This window comes from Bubalus bubalis, chromosome 16, assembly GCF_019923935.1.
Source record: "Bubalus bubalis isolate 160015118507 breed Murrah chromosome 16, NDDB_SH_1, whole genome shotgun sequence".
Classification (NCBI taxonomy): domain Eukaryota; kingdom Metazoa; phylum Chordata; class Mammalia; order Artiodactyla; family Bovidae; genus Bubalus; species Bubalus bubalis.
In genome coordinates, this window is record NC_059172.1 from 36,716,957 (window position 1) to 36,729,959 (window position 13,003).

General features: G+C 37.9%; 1 pseudogene; it reads right to left on the bottom strand.

Moving 5' to 3' along the window:
• Positions 1-251: 251 nt before the first annotated feature.
• LOC123329641 lies at positions 252-8,494 on the bottom strand (annotated as a pseudogene).
• Positions 8,495-13,003: the final 4,509 nt, after the last annotated feature.

The window sequence follows — 13,003 nt, forward strand, 5'->3', positions numbered from 1 at the left end:
CAGATCACATATGCTCAAGAGATGACACATTAAATCCATAGGGTCAACTAGTTCTATCAAATGTCAAGCCTGGCCTTTGAAATAGAACATTTTTTACTACCTTATCTCGAATGTTCTTGGTCTTCACCCCATAGACAAAAGTGTTGAGGAAATGTGGAACCAGCAGCTAAAGAATGGACAAAGTGATACATATGTAAGATGAAATATATGTGATAAACCTATGAGTACAAAAGGAGAGAAAAGCAGTTTTTTCAGTTCTGGAACTGGAGCTGGAAGAAGATATGTATGTGGGGAATACATGTATTAAATGCCTTAAGTTGTGCCTCTTTCTGGGGCAGGTGTAAGACAGTGATAAATATTTGTGTATAGGAGAGGGTGATCAAATGAGGTCAAAGTCACCAACAACAATAGCTTCAAGGAGACCATAGAACTTATCAACATCACCAGTGACAATCCCTACAAGGGCCATTTATTCACCATAAGCATGGGATATTAACTGAGTTCTGTAAAAGGTAAGATGGCACTTTAGGAGCAATATGCATGGGATGAAGAGAAAGGCTGCCCGCAATGTCACTCCAACTCCAATGTCAGTGACTAGCTGTTGAGTGAATATGGTAGCATGCCTCAGAGAATAACAGATTGCTGCATAGTGGTCCAGAGCCATGGCCAGCAGGACTCCTGATTCAATACCCTGACATATGTGGATGAGCCACATCTGAAAGAGGCAAGCATCAAATTAGATCACTGACAAGTGAAACCAAAAAATTCTAAGCATCTTGGGGACAATGCTGGTGCTAAGTGCAGTGTTCATGGCTCCCAACATGGCCAGGAAGGTATACATAGGCTAAAGGAGACTGGGTTCAGATTTGATGATGATCAAAAGTAGAGAATTCTCCATCAAAGCAATGATGTACATTGCAGAGAATGGAATCCCAATACAACACTGTACAGTCTCTAGGCCAAGGATCCCAATAAAGGTCAGCACAGAGGGCATAAACACAGTGCCATTTGTAATAAACGTGAAAGCTCAGGGGTCCTCTTAGCAAGGGGACAACATTGGCCAAACTGTGACCCTCTCTACTCGTCTATACATATGTTATTCTCAGCTTTTCCCTCAAGTACTGAATGACAGAAATAGGAGAATCAACTTGATAAGTTTATTTCTTTTCTTTTTTTTTTTTTTTTTTTTTTTGCAATAGCTGTGAAAATGGCGATATTGAGACCTATGGAAAGTTTAACAAGTATTCAGTTTAGCACAATTATCTTCCCACATTCAGTGACATCCACAGCAAAATACTGAGTATTTGGACTTTATGTCTGTGATGGGGTCAATGGGATCAGGATGCTCTGTGGCATTCTCCTTCCTCCCCCAATCCATCTTCTCTTTCTTCTTCTAAACTGTTCATTGACTGAAGAAAACAAAAAAGAAGAATAAAAACACACAGTGGGACAATACTTTAGACACAGAGGCACCAAAATCCTTGGGCTGTACTTTTCTTTCCTCCCAAATTTCTGTAAACTCTTTACTGTCCTTCTACTTTAGGCTGTTACATAAAAAACATATCTGTACTGTTTTGATCAAAATTGAACGAAGTCCCCTTTGTAAGGTTGTGACTCCGCTCACAAAATGATCTCTCTTGACTTTGAAATTCCTGTTCAGAAAAGAATTTTCAAATATGAAATTTGCTGTAGGACTCAGACATCCAGGTAGACGATGGCAGCTGCCTAAAATTTTGATTCAGGAAACTAGTCTAACATACAAATTGCTCAGTTAGATAACTACCTACAGTGCATCACTCTGTCTCTTTGCCACACATTAAAGAGTAAAGACTTTTAAAATTTTTATTTAAGAAAGTTAAGAGGGTTAGAGGGTTAATGGTAGAGAAGAGAGACCCTGGACTTTTCACCAGGAGAGCGATGAGAAGATGCTGGTTAGAGCAAAGTTTGAGTGAATGACATTGGAAGCTTTAGATCTCCATGTGGAGGCAGAGATCACAGAGACAGAACTTAGACATCAAGGCTACTTATGCCAAAGGGAAGTAAAAATGTCTAATTTTTTCATCTTCTGAAATATGAAAAACATGAAGGAGTGGACCTCTTGGAGAATTGTCTAATGGTGCCTGGAGAATAACTGACAAACACACAGGCACATTCAGGAGGAAACGTCTTGCACTTCAGGCAGCAGAGAAGAAATCAAAATCTCACTGTAATACAAAGCCTTTTGATGGGAGCTCTTGACACTTTCCAGTAAATGAGCACCAGCAATAAACTATAAAGTTCAGCTATAGGGATTCAGTTCAATTAAGTTGGTCAGTCATGTCTGACACTTTGCAACTGCATGAATCGCAGCACGCCAGGCCTCCCTGTCCATCACCAACTCCCGGAGTTCACTCAAACTCATGTGCATCGAGTCATTGATGCCATCTAGCCATCTCATCCTCTGTTGTCCCCTTCTTCTCCTGACCACAATCCCTCCCAGCATCAGGGTATTTTCCAATGAGTCAACTCTTCTCATGAGGTGGCCAAAGTACTGGAGTTTCAGCCTCAGCATCAGTCTTTCCAATGAACACTATACAGGGATTACATGGGTATATATCAATAAATATATATATATATAATATATATATATATATTTTAAATAAGAGCAGAAAGTTTGCAGAAGTGATTTGTTGTCTATGTCTAAATTCAGCTGATCTAAAAGGACAGATATGATACGGACCTAACAGAAGCAGAAGATATTAAGAAGAGGTGGCAAGAATACACAGAAGAACTGTACAAAAAAGATCTTCATGACCCAAATAATCACAATGGGGTAATCACTCATCTAGAGGCAGACATCCTGGAATGTGAAGTCAAGTGGGCCTTAGAAAGCATCACTAAACAAAGGTAGTGGAGGTGATGGAATTCGAGTTGAGATATTTCAAATCCTGAAAGATGATGCTGTGAAAGTGTTGCACTCAATATGCCAGCAAATTTGGAAAACTCAGCAGTGACCACAGGACTGGAAAAGGTCAGTCTTCATCCCAATCCCAAAGAAAGGCAATGCCAAAGAATGCTCAAACTACATCACAATTGCACTCATCTCACAAGCTAGTAAAGGAATGCTCAAAATTCTCCAAGCAAGGCTTCAGCAGTACGTGAACCGCAAACTTCCAGATGTTCAAGCTGGTTTTAGAAAAGGCAGAGGAACAAGAGATCAAACTGCCAACATCCGCTGGATCATCAAAAAAGCAAGAGAGTTCCAGAAAAAACATCTATTACGGCTTTATTGACTATGCCAAAGGCTTTGACTGTTTGGATCACAATAAACTGTGGGAAATTCTAAAAGAGATGGGCATACCAGACCACCTGACCTGCCTCTTGAGAAACCTATATGCAGGTCAGGAAGCAACAGTTAGAACTGGACATGGAACAACAGACTGGTTCCAAAAGGAAAAGAAGTACGTCAAGGCTGTATAGTGTCACCCTGCTTATTTAACTTATGGGCAGAGTACATCATGAGAAACACTGGGTTGGAAAAAGCACAAGCTGGAATCAAGATTGCCAGAGAAATAACAATAACTGCAGATATGCAGAAGACACCACCCTTATGGCAGAAGGTGAAGAAGAACTAAAAAGCCTCTTGATGAAAGTGAAAGAGGAGAGTGGAAACTTGGCTTAAAGCTCAACATTCAGAAAACGAAGATCATGGCATCTTGTCCCATCACTTCATGGGAAATAGATGGGGAAACAGCGGATACAGTGCCAGACTTTATTTTTTTGGGCTCCAAAATCACTGCAGATGGTGCCTGCAGCCATGAAATTAAAAGATGCTTACTCCTTGGAAGGCAAGTTATGATCAACCTAGATAGCATATTCAAAAGCAGAGACATTAACTTGCCAACAAATGTCCATCTGGTCAAGGCTATGGTTTTTCCTGTGGTCATGTATGGATGTGAGAGTTGGACTGTGAAGAAAGTTGAGTGCTGAAGAATTGATGCTTTTGAACTGTGGTGTTGGAGAATTCTTGAGAGTCCCTTGGACTACAAGGAGATCCAACCAGTCCATTCTAAAGGAAATCAGTCCTGGGATTTCTTTGGAAGGACTGATGCTAAAGCTGAAACTGCAGTACTTTGGCCACCTCATGCGAAGAGTTGACTCACTGGAAAAGACTCTGATGCTGGGAGGGACTGGAGGCAGGAGGAGAAGGGGACGACAGAGGATGAGATGGCTGGATGGCATCACTGACTTGATGGACATGAGTTTGAGTGAACTCCGGGTGTTGGTGATGGACAGGGAGGCCTGGCGTGCTGCAATTCATGCGGTCACAAAAGAGTCGGACACAACTGAGTGACGGAACTGAACTGAAACACTTTTAAAATGTCTTGTCCTAAGCATTCCAAGACATTTCTCGCTAAATCAAATCATCACCTGCAAATAATATTCTTAGTGCTTTACTGGCCTCAAACCATCCTATTTTCTATTCATAAAATTTAAATTTGGAATGTCTTGTATAATAGGTTACCAAATCAGCTTTGTCAAACATAATTATTCAGTATAACTTCCTGACAGCTGACTAAATGTGTGTTGATGCCTGTCCAGGACTGTCTGTGTAATTACTGTATTCCTTTGGCAAGAATACCCCTTATATTGAGCTAATCAGTTCCCTGTAAAGAGTGTCCTTCTTTTTAAGTTACATATCTTAGGATGTAACAGCACAAAGATTCAAGTCACCTAAGATTCTGTCTCCTTCAGCTCAAATATCTATAGGTCTAATCAGCCTCTTTAATAGCATGGTGCTCACTATTCTTTACCTCTTGTTCTTCCAAAGCAGACTCTCAAATTTATTATTACTGTTCTAAAATTGTAGTTCCTAGGACCAATTTTTGTCCTGCAATCTTCATCCACTGTCTGTACTTGGGTTTGTACTTCAAGATATATAATCTCATCTCCACTTAACCTAGTACACGTTCTTAACTATTCATTCACTCAGTAACCACAAGTAGTATGGGAAAGGGCCAGCAAAGAAAGTAATTTTTTCACTGGTCCTAGCTATGGAAGATTTGTGTTTTGTAATATAATTTTCCCTGCTGATCAAAGTTCATTACCCTCTTGTAAATCCAGAGAGTTATTATTATTATTTTTTTAATCCTTGGGTCAAAGAAGGAGGTTTGGTCCAGAAGGGTAGCCAGCATTTCTTGGGACTCTATTCTTACTCATTACCCATGGGACCCTGATGTATCTAGTCCAGCAAGAGGTGACAATATTCTCTTCATCCAAAAGTGCAATTGTGTTTCTCATAGCACCAGACACTGAGATTCCTCTCATTCTTACATATGTAACAGCAAAAGGTAATATCAGAGGGGAAATGTTCAGAGAATAAGACTCTGTTCATTGAGCAAATTTGCCTGCTTTATTCCATGTTTTTTAAGAAAATTAAATTGGAAACAAAACAAATAACTGTCTCTTATTATTTATTCTACTTATTTACTCTTGAGCATCCATGGCCATTCCAAAGATTTCCAGATGCATGTCAACGATAAAGCAGGAGTGTGTTTGAATTAAGTAGGGAGGCAGGGCTTTGTTGTGTACTAAGTTTCATAAAAAGTAAGACTTGCTAAGACAAAGGAAAATAAAATCAGTGGGGAACTGAAGATATACTTCCTATCTACAGAGACTGATGTTGAAGGAAACTGTTTTTCTGAGAGATGGAGATCATAGGCTTTTTCCAGAGTCAGTCTCTTGATCACAGGAACTTCTGTAGTCTTAAACATTTTTAATATATATTTTAATATAAGGTACATATATATTTTGATTTTAACTTTCTCATCATGCAAAATTAATGCAAAAAAGGAAAATATTAATAATCTTAAAACTGAAAGTAAACTATTATTAACCTATTGGCACTCTGCCCTTTAACAGTTTTCTTCGGTTATTTTACTCATACTTACATTAGATGCATCATTAATTTATAATTATTTAACAATTTATGGAAAATGTGCAAAATATTTTCTCTGAATGAGATAAAATTTTGTGAGAGAACCCTTTATTAATATAACACATGAACATTGGAAACTCTGTTCTTTTAAGTTCAAAAAATTCTACACAGATGATATTTATGCATAGAATATACTCTTGGGTGTATGTTTACAACCATTGCCTTATCCCAAGCTATATCACAATTTTCAAAACAGAAGATTTTAATAAATATTTTTTAAAGAAATTAAAGTACATTAATAGGGATTTTTAACTCTGAATATAAAGCACTTATATCCTATGTGAAACTATTAATAACTTTATTTTGGACTGCACCGTGCAACCTGATCTTAGTTTCCCAACCAGGGATCGAACTTGCATCCCCTGTATTGCAAGGCAAATTCTTAATTGCTGGACTGCCAGGGAAGTCCCAAAACTTTCTTGACAAATGCAAATTCCTGTGCCCAAAGCACAGTGAGGAAAACAACTGAAAAGCTGGAGTTTGAAGTAGGAAAAGTTTTATTGTGAGAAAAAAGCAAGGAGTATGAGCACCTTCATGCTCAAAAGACCTAAATTCCCCATGGTGTTTTAGGGAAGAGTTTTCAAAAGCAAATTTGGCTGGAGGGCTACAGGATGTGTGACTGTCTTCTGATTGGTTGGTGGTCAAGTAACTAGATAGAGGCCAGGGAACTTCAGCTACCAGCCCTCTGGTTCTGATCAGTCTGGGATCCATGTGCCTGTGGCCACTAAGAAATTACCATCCTCCAGCTGGATGGGGTCTTTAGTTCTTATATCAGGTTGTTATACACACACACTGAAGAGGAACTACAGCTCTTCCTTATAACTGCACTATTTTTCCTCGACTAGTTGTTCAGTCACTAAGTTGTGTCTGACTCTTTGCAACACCACAGATGGCAGCATGCTAGGCTTCCCTGTCCTTCACTATATCCTGGAGTCTGCTCAAACTCATGTCCTTTAAGCCAGTGATGTCATCCAACCATCTCATCCTCTGTCACCCTCTTCTCCTCCTACCCTCAACCTTTCCCAACATTAGAGTCTTTTCCAGTGGGTTGACACTTTGCATCAGGTGGCCAAAGTATTGGAGCTTCAGCATCAGTCCTTCCAGTGATTATTCAGGGTTGATTTCCCTTAGGATTGACTGGTTTGATCTTTTTGCTGTCCAAGGGACTCTCAAAAGTCTTTGCCAGCACCACAGTTTGAAATCATCAATTCCTTGGTGCTCAGCCTTCTTTATGTTCCAACTCTAACATCACATCTGTACATGACTACTGGAAAAGCCATAGCTTTGACTATATGGTCCTTGGTTAGCAAAGTGTTGTCTCTAGTCTTTAATACATTGTCTATGTTTGTTATAGCTTTTCTTCCAAGGAGGAAGCATCTTTTAATTTTGCGACTGCAGTCACCATCTGCAGTGATTTTGGAGCCCAAGAAAATAAAATCTGCCACTTTTTCTACATCTATTTGCAATGAAGTGGTGGGACTGGATCCCATGAGCTTAGTTTTTTTTTTTTTTTTTTTTTTTTTTTTTTAATGTTGAGTTCTAAGCCAGCTTTTTCACTCTCCTCTTTTACCCTCATCAAAAGGTTCCTTAGTTCCTCTTTGCTTTCTGTTATTAAAGTGGCATCATTTGCATATCTGAGGTTGTTGACATTTCTCCCTGCAATTTTGATTCCATCTTGTGATTCATCCACCATGGTATTTAACATAATGTACTGTGCATAGAAGTCAAGTAAGCAGGGTGACAATACACAGCCTTGATGTACTCTTTTCTCAATTTGGAACCAGTTTATTGTTGCATGTCCGATTCTAACTCTTTCTTATTGAAATGTATATAGGTTTCTCAGGAGGCAGGTAAGGTGGTTTGGTATTCCCATCTCTTAAAGAATTTTTCACAGTTGGTTGTGATCCACACAGTCAAATGTTTTAGTGTAGTCAATGAAGAAGAAGAAGATATTTTTTCTGGAATTCCTTTTCTTTTTCTATGATCCAATGGATGTTGGCAATTTGATCTTTGGTTCCTCTGCCTTTTCTAAATCCAACTTGTATGTCTGGAAGTTCTCAGCTCATGTAATGTTGAAGCCTAGATTGAAGGCTTTTGAGCATTACCTTGCTAGCATTTGAAATAAGTGCAACTGGACTATAGTTTGAACATTCTTTGGCATTGCCCTTTTTTGGGATTGGAATGAAAACTGACCTTTTCCAGTCCTGTGGCCACTGCTGAGCTTTACAACTTTGCTGACATATTGAGTGCAGCACTCTAACTGCATCATCTTTTAGGCTTTGAGATAGCTCAGCTGGAATTCCATCACCTCCACTAGCTTTGTTCACAGTAATGCTTCCTAAGGACCACTTGACTTCACACTCCAGTATGTCTGGCTCTAGGTGAGTGACCACATCATGGTGGTTTTCTGGGTCATTAAGATCTTTTTTGTATAGTTCTTTTGTGCATTCTTGTACTTCTCCTAATCTCTTCTGCTTCTGTTTCGTCCTTAACATTTCTATCCCTTATTGTACCCATTTTTGCTTGAAATATTCCCTTGGTATCTCCAGTTTTCTTGGAGAGATCTCTAGTCTTTCCCTTTCTGTTGTTTTCCTAGACTGATTTTCATTTATTTCTGCATTCTCCTGCTTCTCTAGTTAGTATCTGCTTGAATCTGCTTGGAACTCAGGGAAATTCTATGATGCTTTTTATCAAGCCAAAAGAAATAGGGGATTGGGAAGGATTTGTACCAGAGGGTCCTATTCAGTTTAAATGTGTTTGCCAAGTACTACATCAGGAATATGTTCACATATCATTTTTCAAAGGTATTATATAATGAAAATGTAATAAAGGAAATTAAGAATAATAACTAAAAACCTATATTCAACAGTAGTTGTCTACAGAGAGAAGTATCTGTATAATTGAATCACATTTCTACACAGCATTTCCTCCCCTATTTTCAGATGTCATAGATACTGTCTACCTGGCTCAGACAGTAAAGAATATGCCTGCAGTGTGGGAGACCTGGGTTCAAGCCCTATGTCTGGAAGATACCCTGGAGGAGGAAATGGCAACATACTCCAGTATTCTTTCCTGGAGAATTCCATGGACAGAGGAGCCTGATGGGCTATAGTCCAAGGAATTGCAGAGTCAGATATGACTGAGTGACTAACACTTTAACTTTTAACCTGGTAATTATTATTTCTAATATATTTTTCTCATATTTTGGGTTTATGTGTATTTTAGTCAGTTTTCTATCTCTAGCTTCTTCAATTGTGATAATAATTGTAACTTTACACTATGCTCTCTTCTGTATTACAATACCATCTCATGAGGAGCAAAAATTTGAAGAGTTATTAAATAAAGCCATTTTTAATGAATTTATCTTTTTTAATTGTTGTGAATGAGCATATCCTGGATTAAAAAAAAAAAAAAAAGACTATGTATGTTGCTTCCCTGATAGCTCATATGGTAAAGAATCTGCCTGTAATGCAGGAAATGCAGGTTCAATCCCTGGGTTGGGAAGATCCCCTGGAGAAGGAAATGACAACCTACTCCAGTATTCTTGCCTGGAGAATTCCATGGACAGAGGACCCTGATGGGCTACAGTCCATGGGGTCACAAAGAGTTGGACAAGACGGAGTGACAAATACATTCACGCTCACGTATTTTGCAAATATTGCCTCCCAGTCTCTGGTTTTATTTTACTCTTTCTATAGCATGCTAGGGCTTCCCTGGTGGCTCAGAGGGTAAAGCGTCTGCCTGCAATGCGGGAGACCTAGGCTTGATCCCTGGTTCGGGAAGATCCCCTGGAGAAGGGCATGTCAACCCACTCCAGTACTCTTGCCTGGAAAATCCCATGGACGGAGAAGCGTGGTAGGCTACAATCCATAATGTTGCAAAGAGTTGGACATGACTGAGTGACTTCACTTTCACTTTCACTTTTCATAGCATGTTAACCAATATTTTTTATTTTCATGAAGTCTAATATTAATCAGTTGATACTCTTGTTTTATGTTTTTGGTCCTTTCTAAGAAATCTTTGCATAACGTGATCACAAAAATGCTCTTTTCTCCTGGCAATTGTATAATTTTAGATCTTACATTTAGGTTTATAATCAATTTCAAGTTAGTATTATTTGTTAAGAAGAAAACTAATTTTTTAAAATGACTACCCTGTTGTTTAAATGTTATTTGTATAAAAGACTATTTTCCATTGAATTATCTCAGCATTGTTTTTGACACTCAATTGATTTTTTAATATAGGGATTAATAATGACTTCTTAATGTATGGATTTTGGCACTATAGCAGATTTTGGAGATACAAGTCACTCAATGACTAGCTTTTTTAAAATAAGAAATGGACAGAAAATAGGTCTTAAGTCTTACTCTGCTGAGGGCCTAGTTTGCAAGATTGATGGATGCTTCATAATGAATACATACCCACAATTTGGGTTAAAAAGTTAAAATTTATGGCACCCTATATTAAAGAATATTGAATTACTTTTAAAAAGTAAACAAGAAAAAAGAGAAGAAAGAAAGAAAGTGAAAGCCAACAAACATAAGGATTGACAGGCATGAATGTATTTCCAAATGTTAAAATAAAGAAAAACACTTGTTATCCTTCTGGGAGTAAAATTAACTGGGGACAATTTTTCAAAGAATTTCAGCATGAACTGAAATCTGCATAAGATATGCTAGCCTTCTCTAAAGGGAACAGAGTGAAGAAAATGAAAAAAAATTGTGTGCAATATTGTTCTAGTAGATGACATATTGGAGATAACAGAATTCTTTTGAGTAGATAAAATAACTGTTGTATTTGTATAGCTTGAATGTCAGGATCCAGGGAAGAACTTTTAGAGTCACCAAAATTTAAACACAATTATTAGAAGAGAATAGATGGGACGCAAAATGGTAAATTAGGAAATAAAAAATAGGCTGAAGAGAAGTATAGTTGTCAGTAAAATCTCTGAATCAGTTCCATTCAACATGAGTCAGTATAATGTTCTCATTCTCCTTCACAGAAGAATTTCTGGAAAAAGAATTTAGATCTTTCACTTTTCATCGCTATCTCTCATTCACCCTGAAATCCACTGTCAGTACTTTCCTCCAGCCCACAGAAAAGATCTGTCCTAAATTTGCCAACATATTCAAATTACATCAAGTATGTCTAAAAGTTCAGTTCAGTTCAGTTCAGTTCAGTTCAGTCGCTAGTCATGTCTGATTCTTTGCGACCCCATGGATCGCAGCATGCCAGGCCTCCCTGTTAGTTACATATAATAAAGTCTAGAAACTGGGTAAAATACGTCAAAGAGAAAGGTATCATATGCATAAGACTTTCTAAGAATGTATTACTTGCACACATGATAAAAATTATACTAATATCTCTCTCTGCATTTCCAAAAATTTGAAGAAATACTTTTTTTCATTAACAGAACATGAAATGATTCCTTCATATATCTGACACATATAACAACTTCTTTTGAAGGAAGAGATGAGCAACAGAAGGGAAGTTATAAATGGAGGGGTGGAAAAAATAAAGTCATGTGTGCAACCAGTTACTCAGAACTCCAACTGGTAGGATTTAGAAATGTCCACCACAATTGGTCACTCTGAGAAATTCACCAAAAAAGATTTCCTGAATGTACAAAAATAGTCTCAATAAAATACAAATCAAAGGAGTGAGACTGCAGGAAATAAGTGCATAATAAAAGAACATTATGGACACAGATTTTTCTTCCCAAATTGTCTGATTTAAAGGGAGTATTCCAGGTTATTTACTTAAGTAGAATTCATTAGCAAAGAAACATGTCTATAATAGTAGTAGACTTTACGTTTGCTTTTTCCTTTGAGAAATGAGGAAGGCAGAAGAAGAACTCAGCTCATTAAATGAACACTGGTGTATATAAATATCTCTTATTTAGAATTTTATGCAAAAGAAAAAAAGAGCAAGGAGGTATCTGTAAGTTGTAGTAATAATTTCAGGGATATTAAGTGTGGATGAACCCAAGAGGACATAACTAAAATTTGGTGGGTCCCTTGTGGTTTAACTGGTGGCTAATAAACCCCTCATTTTATGTTTATAAATCCTCTTTCTCCACACATTTATTAGAGAATGTTAAACTAATGTTTAGCAGCTTTCTTCTTCAATTCAAGCTGAATAAATTGATGCTATGCCTCCAAGTAATACAGATATTGCCTTTGGTTTTATTAGAGAATGAATGCAAAAACATGATCTCAGACAAACCTACAAAAGATGGAATATGTCTATTACCGAGACAAGAGAAAAAACATGAAAGGCTGTCCCAGAGATATCTACTCATCGCAGATGGCCCCAGCACCAAATGAATTCACGTTCCTGACATTGTGTGCTGTTACAGGGAGTCCAAATAGAATGAAGAGGGACTGAGAACACATAACACACAGGAATAAGCATGTTGAGAGATGTCAATATGAAGAACTGACAATACTTTTCAGATATCTGGTAAAAGCAGAATGGGCACTCAACAATTAGCAAGTAAGTCTCACTATTCCCAGGTTTACCTCTGTAATGTTTCATTGTCACCTTTTTCAACAGTAGTCACTTCATCCATTCAACTCTGCACTCAATCATGTACTTCCCACCTGCCAATCCACTATCTGTAATTATCAGATTATGCTCATATATTGCTCCTACTTCTTCAGAAAGTTAAATACTGTGGATTTCCATTCTCATTCTGAATATGTTTTAGAAAGAACAACTTGACTATTGTTAGAGTTAAGTATGCATGGATTGATATACGATTAGTCATTGGGGAGCAAACCTATGGATATCCAATTGTTCATTTTAATGACTGCTGCTGCTGCTAAGTCACTTCAGTCATGTCCGACTCTGTGCAGCCCCATAGATGGCAGCCCACCAGGCTTCCCCGTCCCTGGGATTCTCCAGGCAATAACACTGGAGTGGGTTGCCATTTAATGACTAGTCTATCATAAATCTATGTCAACTGATACAAGCTATAGCATTAAATGGAGAAGGCAATGGCACCCCACTCCAGTACTCTTGCCT